The following is a 15,976-nucleotide window of genomic DNA, read 5'->3' on the forward strand; positions in this document are numbered from 1 at the left end:
GATGGCGGTTACGATGTCGTTTAGGACCTTGAGCGTGGCTGAGGTGCACCCATGACCAGCTCTGAAACCAGATTGCATAGCGAAGAGGGTGCGGTGGGATTCGAAATGGTCGGTAATCTGTTTGTTGACTTGGCTTTCGAAGACCTTAGAAAGGCAGGGTAGGATGGATATAGGTCTGTAGCAATTTGGGTCAAGAGTGTCACCTCCTTTGAAGAGGGGGATGACAGCAGCTGCTTTCCAATGTATGGGAATCTCAGACGACACGAAAGAGAGGTTGAACAGGCTAGTAATAGGGGTTGCAATAATTTCGGCAGATAATTTTAGAAAGAGAGGGTCCAGATTGTCAAGCCCAGCTGATTTGTAGGGGTCCAGATTTTGCAGCTCTTTCAGAACATCAGCTGAATGGATTTGGGAGAAGGAGAAATGGGGGAGGCTTGGGCGAGTAGCTGTGGGGGGTGCAGTGCTGTTGAATGCAGTAGGGGTAGTTAGGTGGAAAGCATGGCCAGCCGTAGAAAAATGCTTATTGAAATTCTCAATTATAGTGGGCTTATCGGTGGTGACAGAGTTTCCTATCCTCAGTGCAGTGGGCAGTTGGGAGGAGGTGTTCTTATTCTCCATGGACTTTACAATGTCCCAGAACTTTTTAGAGTTGGAGTTGCACGAAGCGAATTTCTGTTTGAAAAAGCTAGCCTTGGCGTTTCTAACTGCCTGTGTGTATTGGTTTCTAACTTCCCTAAAAAGTTGCATATCGCGGGGGCAGTTCGATGCTAATGCAGAACGCCACAGGATATTTTTGTGTTGGTTAAGGGCAGTCAGGTCTGGGGAGAACCAAGGGCTATATCTGTTCCTGGTTCTAAATTTCTTGAAAGGGGCATGCTTATTTAAGATGGAGAGGAAGGCATTTAAAAAAAATAACCAGGCATCCTCTACTGACGGGATGAGGTCAATATCCTTCCAGGATACCAGGGCCAGGTCGAATAGAAAGGCTTGCTCGTTGAAATGTTTCAGGGAGCGTTTGACAGTGATGAGTGGAGGTCGTTTGACCGCTGACCCATTACGGGTGCAGGCAATGAGGCAGTGATCGCTGAGATCTTGGTTGAAAACAGCAGAGGTGTATTTAGAGGGCACGTTGGTTAGGATGATATCTATGAGGGTGCCAGTGTTTGCGGCTTTGGGGTTGTACCTGGTGGGTTCATTAATAATTTGTGTGAGATTGAGGGCATCAAGCTTGGATTGTAGGATGGCTGGGGTGTTAAGCATGTCCCAGTTTAGGTCACCTAGTAGCACGAGCTCTGAAGATAGATGGGGGGCAATCAGTTCACATATGGTGTCCAGAGCACAACTAGGGGCCGAGGGGGGTCTATAGCAGGCGGCAACGGTGAGAGACTTGTTTTTGGAGAGGTGGATTTTTAAAAGTAGAAGTTCAAATTGTTTGGGTACAGACCTGGATAGCAGGACAGAACTCTGCAGGCTATCTCTGCAGTAGATTGTGAATAGAATGTCCCATTTCATTGTAGAGAGACTTCATGACCACGGCTCTAAATTATTGGGGGAGAACCAACTGCTTTCTTTTGACCTGACTGGGGCCTCTATGGAGTCTGTAGAGCACACCTTATTCCATAGAGAGCCACTCCTCTTCTTGTTTTTGATACAGCACTTCTCCCAGGCCAATTAAACTGGTGTTAATGTGGAGCAGGTAAGGCTTGCTTGGGTCTGCAACGGCCAACACAGGAGAGACTGTTAGGCAGTTCAGGATTGGGGTCCAATGATTTCCAAATGGCTCACAGTCCTTGAAGTAGGTAACTCCAGGAAGAGGGTTTGACTGGTCGACTTTGCCTTCTCTTTGGAGCATAGTTTTTTGTCAGCTCATGAAGAGAATGCACGATGGAGGAGTAACTTTTGACGAACCATCTGTAATTGCCACAGAACCCCAGGAAAGACTGAAGGGTCTTGAGGTTGGTTTGGACGAGGTTTGGTGTATGGCAGTACTGGCACTTCTCCACCGAGAGCTTCAACCCATAGGCCTCCAGCTGGTCCAACACCTTCATAAGCTTCTCTTTGTGCTCCTCAAGGGTCTTCCCAAAGAATATCGGGTCTTTGAGGTACACAAGCACCTCCAGGAGATTCATGTCACTCACTGTCTTCTCCATCAAGCGCTGGAATGTTGCTGGGGCTCCAGTGACTCCTTGTGGCATCCTCTCAAACTGATCAAATCTGAGGGGAGAGATGAATGCGGTTTTTTCTAGGGTTATGGGTAAGGTTATGGTTGAGCCGGGGTGTAGACTTGAATCTACTGGCAAGGTACAACTGTTTGTTTAAATCATGTATTAATACCTAATATAATAAATCACACTACCCAAGTGTGTGCTTACTTTGATTGTTTTACTGCATATTAACTGCATACAGTATAATGGTTTTTGGAGGAACTTACGATTATACATTTTTAATTAATAGCATTACAAGGACATATAAGCTATAGTCTTTTTTTTTTACCAGAGCCTTGTATGACTTTCCCCCCAAAACACTTTAACCCAGTTACTTGTTTACAAAGCTAAAATAGGCCTTGTGAGCTGCCAAGTTGTGTTTATCAACTTCTCCAAGAGAACACCAATGTGTGAACCACACAGCTGCGTTCCAATCATGTTGAGGTCAACATACAGTCTGAACTGCAGAGAATACTGTCCATCTCAAACTATCAGTTGTAGTTTACTGAACATGTATCACTTTCTTCTGTAAGAAATTAAATTACCTGCACTTAAAAAGTACTGGGACTAATGACAACATATATTTAGCTTTATGCTGCTTTTAGGGTCAACTTCATACCAATCCTTGATGGAAACTGCTGTGTCATAATGCTGACCTTGGCAGTGCACATTTTGCCTCTGATTGGCTTTCTCTTGACCAATCAAACAGCAGCACAGCCAATTCTGCATATATACCAGGAGTGTGAGCTAGTGGAGTCTGCCACTAGCACAGTCAGTGTAGTCAGCTCAGCTTTCCCCATTGAGACCGTATCTGTGCCTCGATCTAGGTTGGGCAAAATTAAAGATGGCGGTGTTCGCTTTAGCAATCTCACTAGTATAAAGACCTCCTCCATTCCTGCCATTATTGAAAGAGATTGTGATACGTCACATCTCAAAATTGGGTTACTTAATGTTAGATCCCTCACTTCCAAGGCAGTTATAGTCAATGAACTAATCACTGATCATAATCTTGATGTGATTGGCCTGACTGAAACATGGCTTAAGCCTGATGAATTTACTGTGTTAAATGAGGCCTCACCCCCTGGTTACACTAGTGACCATACCCCCCGTGCATCCGGCAAAGGCGGAGGTGTTGCTAACATTTATGATCGCAAATTTCAATTTACAAAAAAAAAAAACAATGACGTTTTCGTCTTTTGAGCTTCTAGTCATGAAATCTATGCAGCCTACTCAATCACTTTTTATAGCTACTGTTTACAGGCCTCCTGGGCCATATGCAGTGTTCCTCACTGAGTTCCCTGAATTCCTATCGGATCTTGTAGTCATAGCAGATAATATTCAAATTTTTGGTGACTTTAACATTCACATGGAAAAGTCCACAGACCCACTCCAAAAGGCTTTCGGAGCCATCATCGACTCAGTGGGTTTTGTCCAACATGTCTCTGGACCTACTCACTGCCACAGTCATACTCTGGACCTAGTTTTGTCCCATGGAATAAATGTTGTGGATCTTAATGTTTTTCCTCATAATCCTGGATTATCGGACCACCATTTTATTGCGTTTGCAATTGCAACAAATAATCTGCTCAGACCCCAACCAAGGAGCATTAAAAGTCGTGCTATAAATTCTCAGACAACCCAAAGATTCCTTGATGCCCTTCCAGACTCCCTCTGCCTACCCAAGGATGTCAGAGGACAAAAATCAGTTAACCACCTAACCGAGGAACTCAATTTAACCTTGCGCAATACCCTAGATGCAGTTGCACCCCTAAAAACTAAAAACATCTGTCATAAGAAACTAGCTCCCTGGTATACAGAAAATACACGAGCTCTGAAGCGAGCTTCCAGAAAATTGGAACGGAAATGGCGCCACACCAAACTGGAAGTCTTCCGGCTAGCTTGGAAAGACAGTACCGTGCAGTATCGAAGAGCCCTCACTGCTGCTCGATCATCCTATTTTTACAACTTAATTGAGGAAAATAAGAACAATTCGAAATTTATTTTTGATACTGTCGCAAAGCTAACTAAAAAGCAGCATTCGCAAATGGAGGATGGGTTTCACTTCAGCAGTAATACATTTATGAACTTCTTTGAGGAAAAGATCATGATCATTAGAAAGCAAATTACGGACTCCTCTTTAAATCGGCGTATTCCTCCAAAGCTCCATTGTCCTGAGTCTGCACAACTCTGCCAGGACCTAGGATCAAGGGAGATACTAAAGTGTTTTAGTACTATATCTCTTGACACAATGATGAAAATAATCATGGCCTCTAAACCCTCAAGCTGCATACTGGACCCTATTCCAACTAAACTACTGAAAGAGCTGCTTCCTGTGCTTGGCCCTCCTATGTTGAACATAATAAACGGCTCTCTATCCACCGGATGTGTGCCAAGCTCACTAAAAGTGGCAGTAATAAAGCCTCTCTTGAAAAAGCTGAATCTTGACCCAGAAATTATAAAAAACTATCGGCCTATATCGAATCTTCCATTCCTCTCAAACATTTTAGAAAAAGCTGTTGCGCAGCAACTCACTGCCTTCCTGAAGACAAACAATGTATACGAAACGCTTCAGTCTGGTTTTAGACCCCATCATAGCACTGAGACTGCACTTGTGAAGGTGGTAAATTACTTTTTAATGACGTCAGACCGAGGCTCTGCATCTGTCCTCGTGCTCCTAGATCTTAGTGCTGCTTTTGATACCATCGACCACCACATTCTTTTGGAGAGATTGGAAACCCAAATTGGTCTACATGGACAAGTTCTGGCCTGGTTTAGATCTTATCTGTTGGAAAGATATCAGTTTGTCTCTGTGAATGGTTTGTCCTCTGACAAATCAATTGTAAATTTCGGTGTTCCTCAAGGTTCCGTTTTAGGACCACTATTGTTTTCACTATATATTTTACCTCTTGGGGATGTCATTCGAAAACACAATGTTAAATTTCACTGCTATGCGGACGACACACAGCTGTACATTTCAATGAAACATGGTGAAGCCCCAAAATTGCCCTCGCTAGAAGCCTGTGTTTCAGACATAAAGAAGTGGATGGCTGCAAACTTTCTACTTTTAAACTCGGACAAAACAGAGATGCTTGTTCTAGGTCCCAAGAAACAAAGAGATCTTCTGTTAAATCTGACAATTAATCTGGATGGTTGTACAGTCGTCTCAAATAAAACTGTGAAGGACCTCGGCGTTACTCTGGACCCTGATCTGTCTTTTGAAGAACATATCAAGACTGTTTCAAGGACAGCTTTTTTCCATCTACGTAACATTGCAAAAATCAGAAACTTTCTGTCCAAAAATGATGCAGAAAAGTTAATCCATGCTTTTGTTACTTCTAGGCTGGACTACTGCAATGCTCTACTTTCCGGCTACCCGGATAAAGCACTAAACAAACTTCAGTTAGTGCTAAATACGGCTGCTAGAATCCTGACTAGAACCCACAAATTTGATCATATTACTCCAGTGCTAGCCTCCCTACACTGGCTTCCTGTTAAGGCAAGGGCTGATTTCAAGGTTTTACTGCTAACCTACAAAGCATTACATGGGCTTGCTCCTACCTATCTTTCCGATTTGGTCCTGCCGTACATACCTACACGTACGCTACGGTCACAAGACGCAGGCCTCCTAATTGTCCCTAGAATTTCTAAGCAAACGGCTGGAGGTAGGGCTTTCTCCTATAGAGCTCCATTTTTATGGAATGGTCTGCCTACCCATGTGAGAGACTCAGACTCAGTCTCAACCTTTAAGTCTTTACTGAAGACTTATCTCTTCAGTAGGTCCTATGATTAAGTATAGTCTGGCCCAGGAGTGTGAAGGTGAACGGAAAGGCTGGAGCAACGAACCGCCCTTGCTGTCTCTGCCTTGCCGGTTCCCCTCTCTCCACTGGGATTCTCTGCCTCTAACCCTATTACAGGGGCTGAGTCACTGGCTTACTGGTGTTCTTCCATGCCGTCCATGGGAGGGGTGCGTCACTTGAGTGGGTTGAGTCACTGACGTGGTCTTCCTGTCTGGGTTGGCGCCCCCCCCCCCCCTTGGGTTGTGCCGTGGTGGAGATAGATCTTTGTGGGCTATACTCGGCCTTGTCTTCGGACGGTAAGTTGGTGGTTGGAGACATCCCTCTAGTGGTGTGGGGGCTGTGCTTTGGCAAAGTGGGTGGGGTTATATCCTGCCTGTTTGGCCCTGTCCGGAGGTATCATCGGATGGGGCCACAGTGTCTTCTGATCCCTCCTGTCTCAGCCTCCAGTATTTATGCTGCAGTAGTTTATGTGTCGGGGGGCTAGGGTCAGTCTATTACATCTGGAGTATTTCTCTTGGCTTATCCGGTGTCCTGTGTGAATTTAAATATGCTCTCTCTAATTCTCTCTTTCTTTCTCTCTTTCTTTCTCTCTCTCTCGGAGGACCTGAGCCCTAGGACCATGCCTCAGGACTACCTGGCATGATGACTCCTTGCTGTCCCCAGTCCACCTGGCCGTGCTGCTGCTCCAGTTTCAACTGTTCTGCCTGCGGCTATGGAACCCTGACCTGTTCACCGGACGTGCTTGTTGCACCCTCGACAACTACTATGATTATTATTATTTGACCATGCTGGTCATTTATGAACATTTTAACATCTTGACCATGTTCTGTTATAATATCCACCCGGCACAGCCAGAAGAGGACTGGCCACCCCTCATAGCCTGGTTCCTCTTTAGGTTTCTTCCTAGGTTTTTGGCCTTTCTAGGGAGTTTTTCCTAGGGAGTTTTTCCTAGCCACCGTGCTTCTTTCACATGCATTGCTTGCTGTTTGGGGTTTTAGGCTGGGTTTCTGTACAGCACTTTGAGATATCAGCTGATGTACGAAGGGCTATATAAATACATTTGATTTGATTTGATTTTGAGTGCAGATTAACACCCTTTATCGACAGGATCATACAGCAACCATGATTTCTCTGGTCTTCGTTCTGCTCATTGGAGCCGCTTGTGAGTATAGTAATGATCATAGAATAAAGAACAGGACTGTGTAATGACACTAACATCACACATTTGTTTCTTTGACTTTATTAAGAAATATGTTGTTGTTGTTTTATCACAGTTCTTTGCTTTTCCATCTCAAAAGGTGAGGTAATATAGCTAAGAATGTGCCTGCTCTCCCTTTACAGTTGCTACGGAGGACGACAAGATCGTCGGAGGGTATGAGTGCAAGGCCTACTCCCAGCCCCACCAGGTGTCTCTGAACTCTGGGTACCACTTCTGTGGTGGCTCCTTAGTCAATGAGAACTTGGTTGTGTCTGCTGCTCACTGCTACCAGTCGTAAGTAGCATACCATGTGAACTACTAGCAGCATATTGAGTCAATAACACCTAGCAACAATTTGTTAAAATTGACTTTAGCAAAGCTAAAGGAGACAGGTGAACTCCACATTCACATGAACTGTGTAAGTAAGAAACGTAAAAATGTAGCTATCTCTTTCTCTCTCTTTCAGCCGTGTGGAGGTGCGTCTGGGCGAGCACAACATCCGGGTGACTGAGGGTAGCGAGCAGTTCATCTCTTCATCCCGCGTGATCCGTCACCCCAACTACAGCTCCTACAACATCGACAATGACATCATGCTGATCAAGCTGAGCAAACCCGCCACCCTCAACACCTACGTGCAGCCTGTTGCTCTGCCCACCAGCTGTGCCCCCGCTGGCACCATGTGTACCGTCTCTGGATGGGGCAACACCATGAGTTCTAGAGAGTACAGAATCTGACAGTTGGTCATCTTTATGGTGACTGAAAAGGCATAGAAAATATACTATTAGGAACACAATGTCATTATATCTAACTTTCCTTCTTCTCCCTCCATTCCTCTCTCTCTCTCTCTCTCTCTCTCTCTCTCTCTCTCTCTCTCTGTCTCTCTCTCTCTCTCTCTCTCTCTCTCTCTCTCCCCCTCCTTACAGCTGCTGACAGCAACAAGCTGCAGTACCTGAACATCCCCATCCTGTCCTACAGCGACTGTAACAACTCCTACCCTGGCATGATCACCAACGCCATGTTCTGCGCTGGATACCTGGAGGCAGGCAAGGACTAATGCCAGGTACTTACCATTCTGACCTCTATTCAGTGGTACCACAAATATGACTTTAAATGGACTTGTTCTATTGATTAGAAATGTATAATGAAATAACCAATTCATATCACTTTCTCTCTCTCTCTCTCTCTCTCTCTCTCTCTCTCTCTCTCAGGGTGACTCTCTCTCTCTCTCTCTCTCAGGGTGACTCTCTCTCTCTCTCTCTCTCTCTCTCTCTCTCTCCCTCTCTCTCTCTCTCTCTCAGGGTGACTCTCTCTCTCTCTCTCTCTCTCTCTCTCTCTCTCTCTCTCTCTCTCTCTCAGGGTGACTCTCTCTCTCTCTCTCTCTCTCTCTCTCTCTCAGGGTGACTCTCTCTCTCTCTCTCTCTCTCAGGGTGACTCTCTCTCTCTCTCTCTCTCTCTCTCTCTCTCTCTCTCTCTCTCTCTCTCTCTCTCTCTCAGGGTGACTCTCTCTCTCTCTCTCTCTCTCTCTCTAAGGGTGACTCTCTCTCTCTCTCTCTCTCTTTCTCTCTCTCAGGGTGACTCTCTCTCTCTCTCTCTCTCTCTCTCTCTCTCTCTCTCTCAGGGTGACTCTCTCTCTCTCTCTCTCTCTCTCTCTCTCTCTCAGGGTGACTCTCTCTCTCTCTCTCTCTCAGGGTGACCTCTCTCTCTCTCTCTCTCTCTCTCTCTCTCAGGGTGACTCTCTCTCTCTCTCTCTCTCTCTCAGGGTGATCTCTCTCTCTCTCTCTCTCTCTCAGGGTGACTCTCTCTCTCTCAGGGTGACTCTCTCTCTCTCTCTCTCTCTCTCTCTCTCAGGGTGACTCTCTCTCTCTCTCTCTCTCTCTCTCTCTCTCTCTCAGGGTGACTGTCTGTCTCTCTCTCTCTCTCTCTCTCTCTCTTTCTCTGTCTCTCTCTCTCTCTCTCTCTCTCTCTCTCTCAGGGTGACTCTCTCTCTCTCTCTCTCTCTCTCTCTCAGGGTGACTCTCTCTCTCTCTCTCTCTCTCTCTCAGGGTGACTCTCTCTCTCTCTCTCTCTCTCTCTCTCTCTCTCAGGGTGACTCTCTCTCTCTCAGGGTGACTCTCTCTCTCTCTCTCTCTCTCTCTCTCAGGGTGACTCTCTCTCTCTCAGGGTGACTCTCTCTCTCTCTCTCTCTCTCTCTCTCTCTCAGGGTGACTCTCTCTCTCTCAGGGTGACTCCAGTGGCCCCGTGGTATGCAACGGTGAGCTCCTGGGGTGTTGTGTCCTGGGGTTACGGCTGTGCCGAGCCATTCATACGTCACTATGACATCCTTTGGTTTCCTGAAGGAAAAAGACATTGAGTCTATAAAACATTGATTGATGGTTCTCATGTTGCCTCCCATTGAGAGTGTCCACTAATGTCTCTCTTCTTCTTCTCTTCCTTCAGGTGTGCATCTTCAACGACTGGCTGACCAGCACCATGGCCACCTACTAAATCTGATCCTAGCTTTGGTCGTCGAGTACATTCGCACAACTCTACAACATCACGTTCCAGATGAACATCCACCTTTTGTACAGGAGATTATACATTATTTATGTTTACGATAAATAAAGCATTTACTACTGAATACTTTTTTGCTGTTGTGTTTGTACTCTCACTGTCCTTAGAAATCTATGTAAAGGTATTTCTGTCTTCTTATGTCAAGTGGTATTACTAGTAAACGCCAGAGAAACTAGTAACCACTAAAAGATGCAGGGGGTAAATTCATTGTGTCACCTTAACAATTTTTTTTAATCAATACAACAAGAAAAAACAAGGAACATTACTCATTTAGAGTATTCTGTCTGTGAGAGTTGTGTTGCTACTGAAATACTATGTAGTGCAACATGAACATGGTTGGATCTTACATAATGTTTTTACTCTGAACAAAAATAGAAACGAAACATGGCACAATTTCAAAGATTTTACTGAGTTACAGTTCGTACAAGGAAATCAGTCAATTGAAATAAATTAATTAGGCCCTAATCTATGAATTTCACACGACTGGGAATACACATATGCATCTGTTGGTCACACATACCTTAATAAAAAAAGGTAGGGACGTGGATCAGAATACCAGTCAGTATCTGGTGTGACCACTACTGTATTTGCCTCATGCAGTGTGACACATCTCCTTCGCATATAGTTCTCTTTCTCTCTCCCTTCCTCCCTCTCTCCCTTCATCTCTCTCATCCTAGCTTTGGTCCTTCAATAGGGTCCCACAACTCTACAACATCTTGTGCAGTTCAACATCCATCTTTTATACTGGAGATTAAATACTAATGACAAATAAAACATTTAACGTCATTTCAGTTTACTGAGCCATTTTCCCAAGGTTATATAATATATATATATATACTTATGAATGTTCCTCATACATGCATGCAGCATAGAGTACATGGTCAAGTATGTAGTGAAATATTTGGTTCTGTATGGCATCAAGGGAGTGTTGATTGCAAGTGGAATGTATACATTTGTGACAATTACAGTATGTCATTACAACAGCTAAAAGCTACAGTCTGTGATTGGTACACCCATTTCTTGACTTTTCCAATGATCTACATAACCATTGATTCTTGAAGAGTATTACCAGGGCCGGCTCTAGCCTTTTGGGAGCAAGACATTTGAGTGGCCCCCCTCTTGACGGTGGAGAGAAACATTTTTAATTTCCTGGCCCTTTGCTGTTGTTCTGGAATCAATTTGCACTTTTCGCACCAAAGTACGTTATACTCGAGGAGACCGAACGCCTCTCCTTCCTCAGCCGTATCACGGCTGTGTGGTCCCATGGTGTTTATACTTGCGTACTATTGTTTTTACACATGAATGTGGTACCTTCAGGCATTTGGAAATTGCTCCCAAGGATGAACCAGACTTGTGAAGGTTTACCATTTTTTTTCTGAGGTCTTGGCTGATTTCTTTTGATTTTCCCATGATGTCAAGCAAAGAGGCACTGAGTTTAAAGGTAGGCCTTGATATACATCCACAGCTACACCTCCAATTGACTCAAATTATGTCAATTAGCATATCAGAAGCTTCTAAAGCCATGAAATCATTTTCTGGAATTTTCCAAGCTGTTTAAAGGCACAGTCAACTTAGTGTATGTAAACTTCTGACCCATTGGAATTGTAATACAGTGAACTATAAGTGAAATAATCTGTCTGTAAACAATTATTGGAAAAAATACTTGTGTCATGCACAAAGTAGATGTCCTAACCGACTTGCCAAAACTATAGTTTGTCAACAAGAAATTTGTGGAGTGGTTGAAGAATGAGTTTTAATGACTCCAACCTACTTGTATGTAAACTTCCGACTTCAACTGTATATAAAAAAGTGTTTGTTTTTGGGGTCGGGGGCCTCCTAGTGGCCTAGGGGACTTAAACGACCACTTATGTCGCTTATGCCTGGAACCTGTCCTGAGTATAACTGGTGTTAAAACCTGGTGTTTCTATGTCAAACAGTTTTGTTATATTTTAGTCTTTTGTGATGTATGTAAAGTGTAATATTGGGATTCAAACTCAAAATGGAATACATTTCAACTCTATATCTGACATGGTACAGCTGTCTTCTATGACCATGTGAGGTGTATACTTTTGTTTCAAAGTAGATTTGTTTAAGACTACCAATTCTCTAGAGCAATTTTTTCACATTGCTCTATTAAATCTAAATGTACTCTATATTGGGTGAGTCTTCTGTATATAGCAGTTCTATATTGCTTCTACAGTATACTATTGAATACATACTTTTATGCTGTAATGAGCCAAAATAATTTTAGAAGAGGTTAGAAGAGAGCCAGGGGTGCATTCAGTTCGCTTCAACGGTTGCTACGTTGTGTGACTGTTTGTACTGAACCACATGTTTCCCCAAAACGGTGCGCATCATTTTTCAACAGCCTTTGAGGCACGTTTGCTCCCATTTGGTGGGTGTTGCCTGGGTTGAACATAAAGCTGGGGTTACGGTTAGTTTTAGGGTTAGTGTTGAGGCTAGGGTTACGGTTGAGCCAAAATGTGGTATTATGAGTATGTTAAATGTTTATAATGAGTTGGATAAACTGATGTACTTATTTAATTATTTTCAGTTGGGTAAACTTGTTATTTTGAGAAATGGATAAACATATTATTCTTGTATTATTCTTACTTAAGTCAATATCTCCACTCAACAACAGTATTTCGAATTGAGGTTGGTAAACATTAGGGTTAGGGTTGAGCTGGGATGTGGACATGAAGCTAGGGTTCGGTTTGAGGTTAGGGTTGAGCTGGAATGTGGACATGAAGCTAGGGTTAGGGTTAGGTTTGAGGTTAGGGTTGACCTGGGATGTGGAACATGAAGCTAGGGTTAGGGTTAGAGTTGAGAGTTAGGGTTTGGGTTGAGCAGGGATGTGGACATGCAGCTAGGGTTAGGGTTGAGCCAGGATGTTGACATGAAGCTAGGGTTAGTTAGGGTTGAGGGTTAGAGTTGAGCAGGGATGTGGAAGAGAAGCTCGGGTTAGGGTTAGGGTTGAAGCTAGGGTTAAGGTTCAGGTTCGGGTTGAGCAGAGACTTGGACATTAAGCTAGGTTTAGGGTTGAGACAGGGGGTAGACTTTAATCTACTGTCAAGGTATATTCATGCCTTTCATGTTGTATAATGATGGGAGACAGTCACAGGAATACAAAAATAGGGGGTTTTATTTCGTATGTCATGAAAATGACAGGGACGAAGCCCAAAACAAACACGAACATATGGAACACAGGGATGTAAACCCAAACAAAAGAGTGAGGTGTAAACCTCTAATAAATACACGCGACGAGACCCGTAATAATAAGTGCACACTAACACGGTATGTAAACCATAACACAATGTACAGTAACCTGCGGAAATAGTTGGCGAACCCCAGGAATTGCTGGACTGCTTTCACGGAGTTCGGGATGGACCATGACCTGACTGCGCTGAGGCGTTGCTCCTCCATCTCCACTCCCTCCGTGGATATGAGGTAGCCCAAAAAGGACACGGACCGCTGGAAAAACAAACATATAGATTATGCTCCAACAGTTTTCCCAGCACAGACCTGACCAATGAGACATGCTTGGCGTGGTCAGCAGAATAGACCAAAATGTTGTCTATATAAACCACAATGCCCCGTCCCAGCATGTTCCGGAACACTTCATTAATAAAGGCCTGGAAGACTGAAGGAGCGTTATACAGGCCAAAGGGCATCACGAGATACTCGTAATGCCCCGTGGTCGTGGAAAAGGCCGTAATGCCCACCAGATTGTAAGCGCTCGGCAAGTCCAGTTTCGTGAAGTACTGCACCCGTGCATTTGTTTGATGATGGTTGGGATGGGTAAAGGATAGCTGAACTTAACGGTGGCATTATTCAGTGTTCGATAATCAATGCATGGGCGCTAGTCCCCCATCTTTCTTCTTAACAAAAAAGAAGCTTGGGGAGGCTGGTGGTGTAGATTGGCGGATAAAATCCTGCTGGAGGCTCTCCTGTACGTAGGTCTCCATGGCCTCGGTCTCCGCATAGGAGAGTGGATAGACGGGTCCTCTCAAGAGTTCTGTGTCAGACAGCAGGTCAATGGCACAGTCCCAGGGGCGATGAGGAGGCAGGCGTGTAGCCTGGGTCTTAGAGAAAACCCGGTGCAGATCCTGGTATTCCTCCGGTAAATCCACTTGAGGGGCGTGGTCCGGACTTTCCACCGTAGTGGTGTTGACGGACACTGCGAGGGACCTCCCTTGACACTCCTGCGACCAACCCAGCAGTCTCCTCTCGGACCAGGAAATAGTAGGGTTATGCCCACTCAACCAGGGGATACCCAAAACAACGGGGTGCGTGGGGGTGTCTATAATCAAAAAGGTGATTTGTTCTAAATGAGTGTCATGTGTCAGCAGAGAAATGGGAACAGTGATGTGATGTACGAGCCCTGTTCCTATTGGACGATTATCCAGGGCTCGAACCGGAATGGGTGACTGTAGGGGAGCCAAAGGAATGCGTAATGCAGTGGCCAGTGTTCTACCTAAAAGATTCCCGGCAGCTCCGGAATCAATCAGATCTAACGGGAGTGAGGGGCTAGGATATTCTGGGCATTTAATGGGAAAACACACTGGTTGAGTTGACAGAAGAGGAGAGGAGATCTTGCATCCTCCCTGGGTTGGAGCAGGGGAATTCCCTGGCTTGTCACCTCCTCGCCTATTAGTGGATAGAGGGCAGGTCAGGGAGAAATGACCCCTTTCTCCACAATAGGAGCAGAGGCCCAGATTCCTCCTTCTCCTACGCGCTGTCTCGTGCAAACGTGCAAAACCCACCTCCATCGGCTCTGGCCACATGAGCTCTGGCAATGAGCTCTGGATTATGTGCAGTTTCTTCGTCGGGACCGCAGGAGGTTGTCCAACCGGATCGTCATGCTGATGAACTGGTCGAGTGACAGGTTGTCATCATGGCAGGCTAACTTCGCCTGTAACTCCTCTGTAACATGGGTCGTATAAAGGGGACCAAGGCGCAGCGTGTAAAGTGCTCATATTTCCTTTTAATGATAACACTTAAACAAAATAACAAAAACGACAGCCAACAGTTCCGTCAGGTACATAGACAAAACGGAAAACAACTACCCACACCCACACATGAAAAACAGGCTGCCTAAGTATGGCTTCCAATCAGAGACAACGATAGACAGCTGCCTCTGATTGGAAACCATACCTGGCCAAAACATAGAAAACAAAAACATAGAAATAGAAATCTAGAGAACCCCACATAGAAACAGAAAACCAAAACCACCCAAAACATCCACCTGTCACGCCCTGACCCCTCTACTATGGAAAATTACCTCTTACAAGGGTCAGGACGTGACATCCTCTCGCAGTCCGCTGTGGAACACGGTGACCAGAGCCGACTCATTCCATCTGGTGGAGGCTGCAACGGTCTGGAACTCCATGCCAAACTCCGAGGCGGTCCTAGATCCCTGGCGTAGTTGGAGTAGGCATTCAACCCCCTCTCAAACACCGAGTAGAAGAGGAGGATGAAGCGCTCGTAGGACTCGACCATGGGTCCGCCAGTTTCCCAGACCACGGCACCCCAATCCAGGGCCCGTCCGGTCAGTGCCAAGATGGCGGTGGCAACCCTGTCTCTCCCGGAGACAGCCTCGGCATAGCAAGTGAGGTACAGGTCGCATTGTAGAAGGAACCCCTTGCATCTCGCTGGGGAGCCGTCAAAGCGCTCCGGGAGGGACAGGGGTATTCCGCAGACCGGCTCAGATGGGATGGAGGCAGGTAGTGGTGGTGTGTGGGCTGATGCTGGAACCGGTGCTGGGGACTGGAGGGACTGCACATTCCCCTCCAAATGCAGGATGGTTGCCACTACGCTGTCCATGGCGCTGCCGAGTCTGGAGAGACAGTTCTCGTGATGCTAGTCTATCCCCACGATGGTCGCCAGCTTGGCCTTTCCTGCTGTCTCCATTAGATGGGTTGATTATTCTGTCACGTTGTATAATGATGGTGACGTAGACCTCTGGAGCTGGTGAACGGAATGATTAGCAATACCGGGGGATCCATGACAATACCTAACATAATAAATTGTAAGTGTGTGCTTACTTTGAGTGTTTTACTGTATATTAACTGCATACAGTATAATTTATGTAATGAACTCATGGCCATAAGTTATACAGAGTATATTTTTAAGACAGCCTTGAATGACTTTTCAACAAAACCCCTTAAACCCAGTTTACTTGTTTACAAAGCTAAAATTGGCCTTGTGAGCAGCAAACCTGTGTTTGT

General features: G+C 45.2%; 1 pseudogene; it reads left to right on the forward strand.

The window, feature by feature from the left end:
- Window positions 1-7,108: 7,108 nt before the first annotated feature.
- Window positions 7,109-9,683, forward strand: LOC106577581 (trypsin-1-like; annotated as a pseudogene).
- Window positions 9,684-15,976: the final 6,293 nt, after the last annotated feature.

Source organism: Salmo salar, chromosome ssa02 (genome assembly GCF_905237065.1).
Source record: "Salmo salar chromosome ssa02, Ssal_v3.1, whole genome shotgun sequence".
Taxonomy (NCBI): domain Eukaryota; kingdom Metazoa; phylum Chordata; class Actinopteri; order Salmoniformes; family Salmonidae; genus Salmo; species Salmo salar.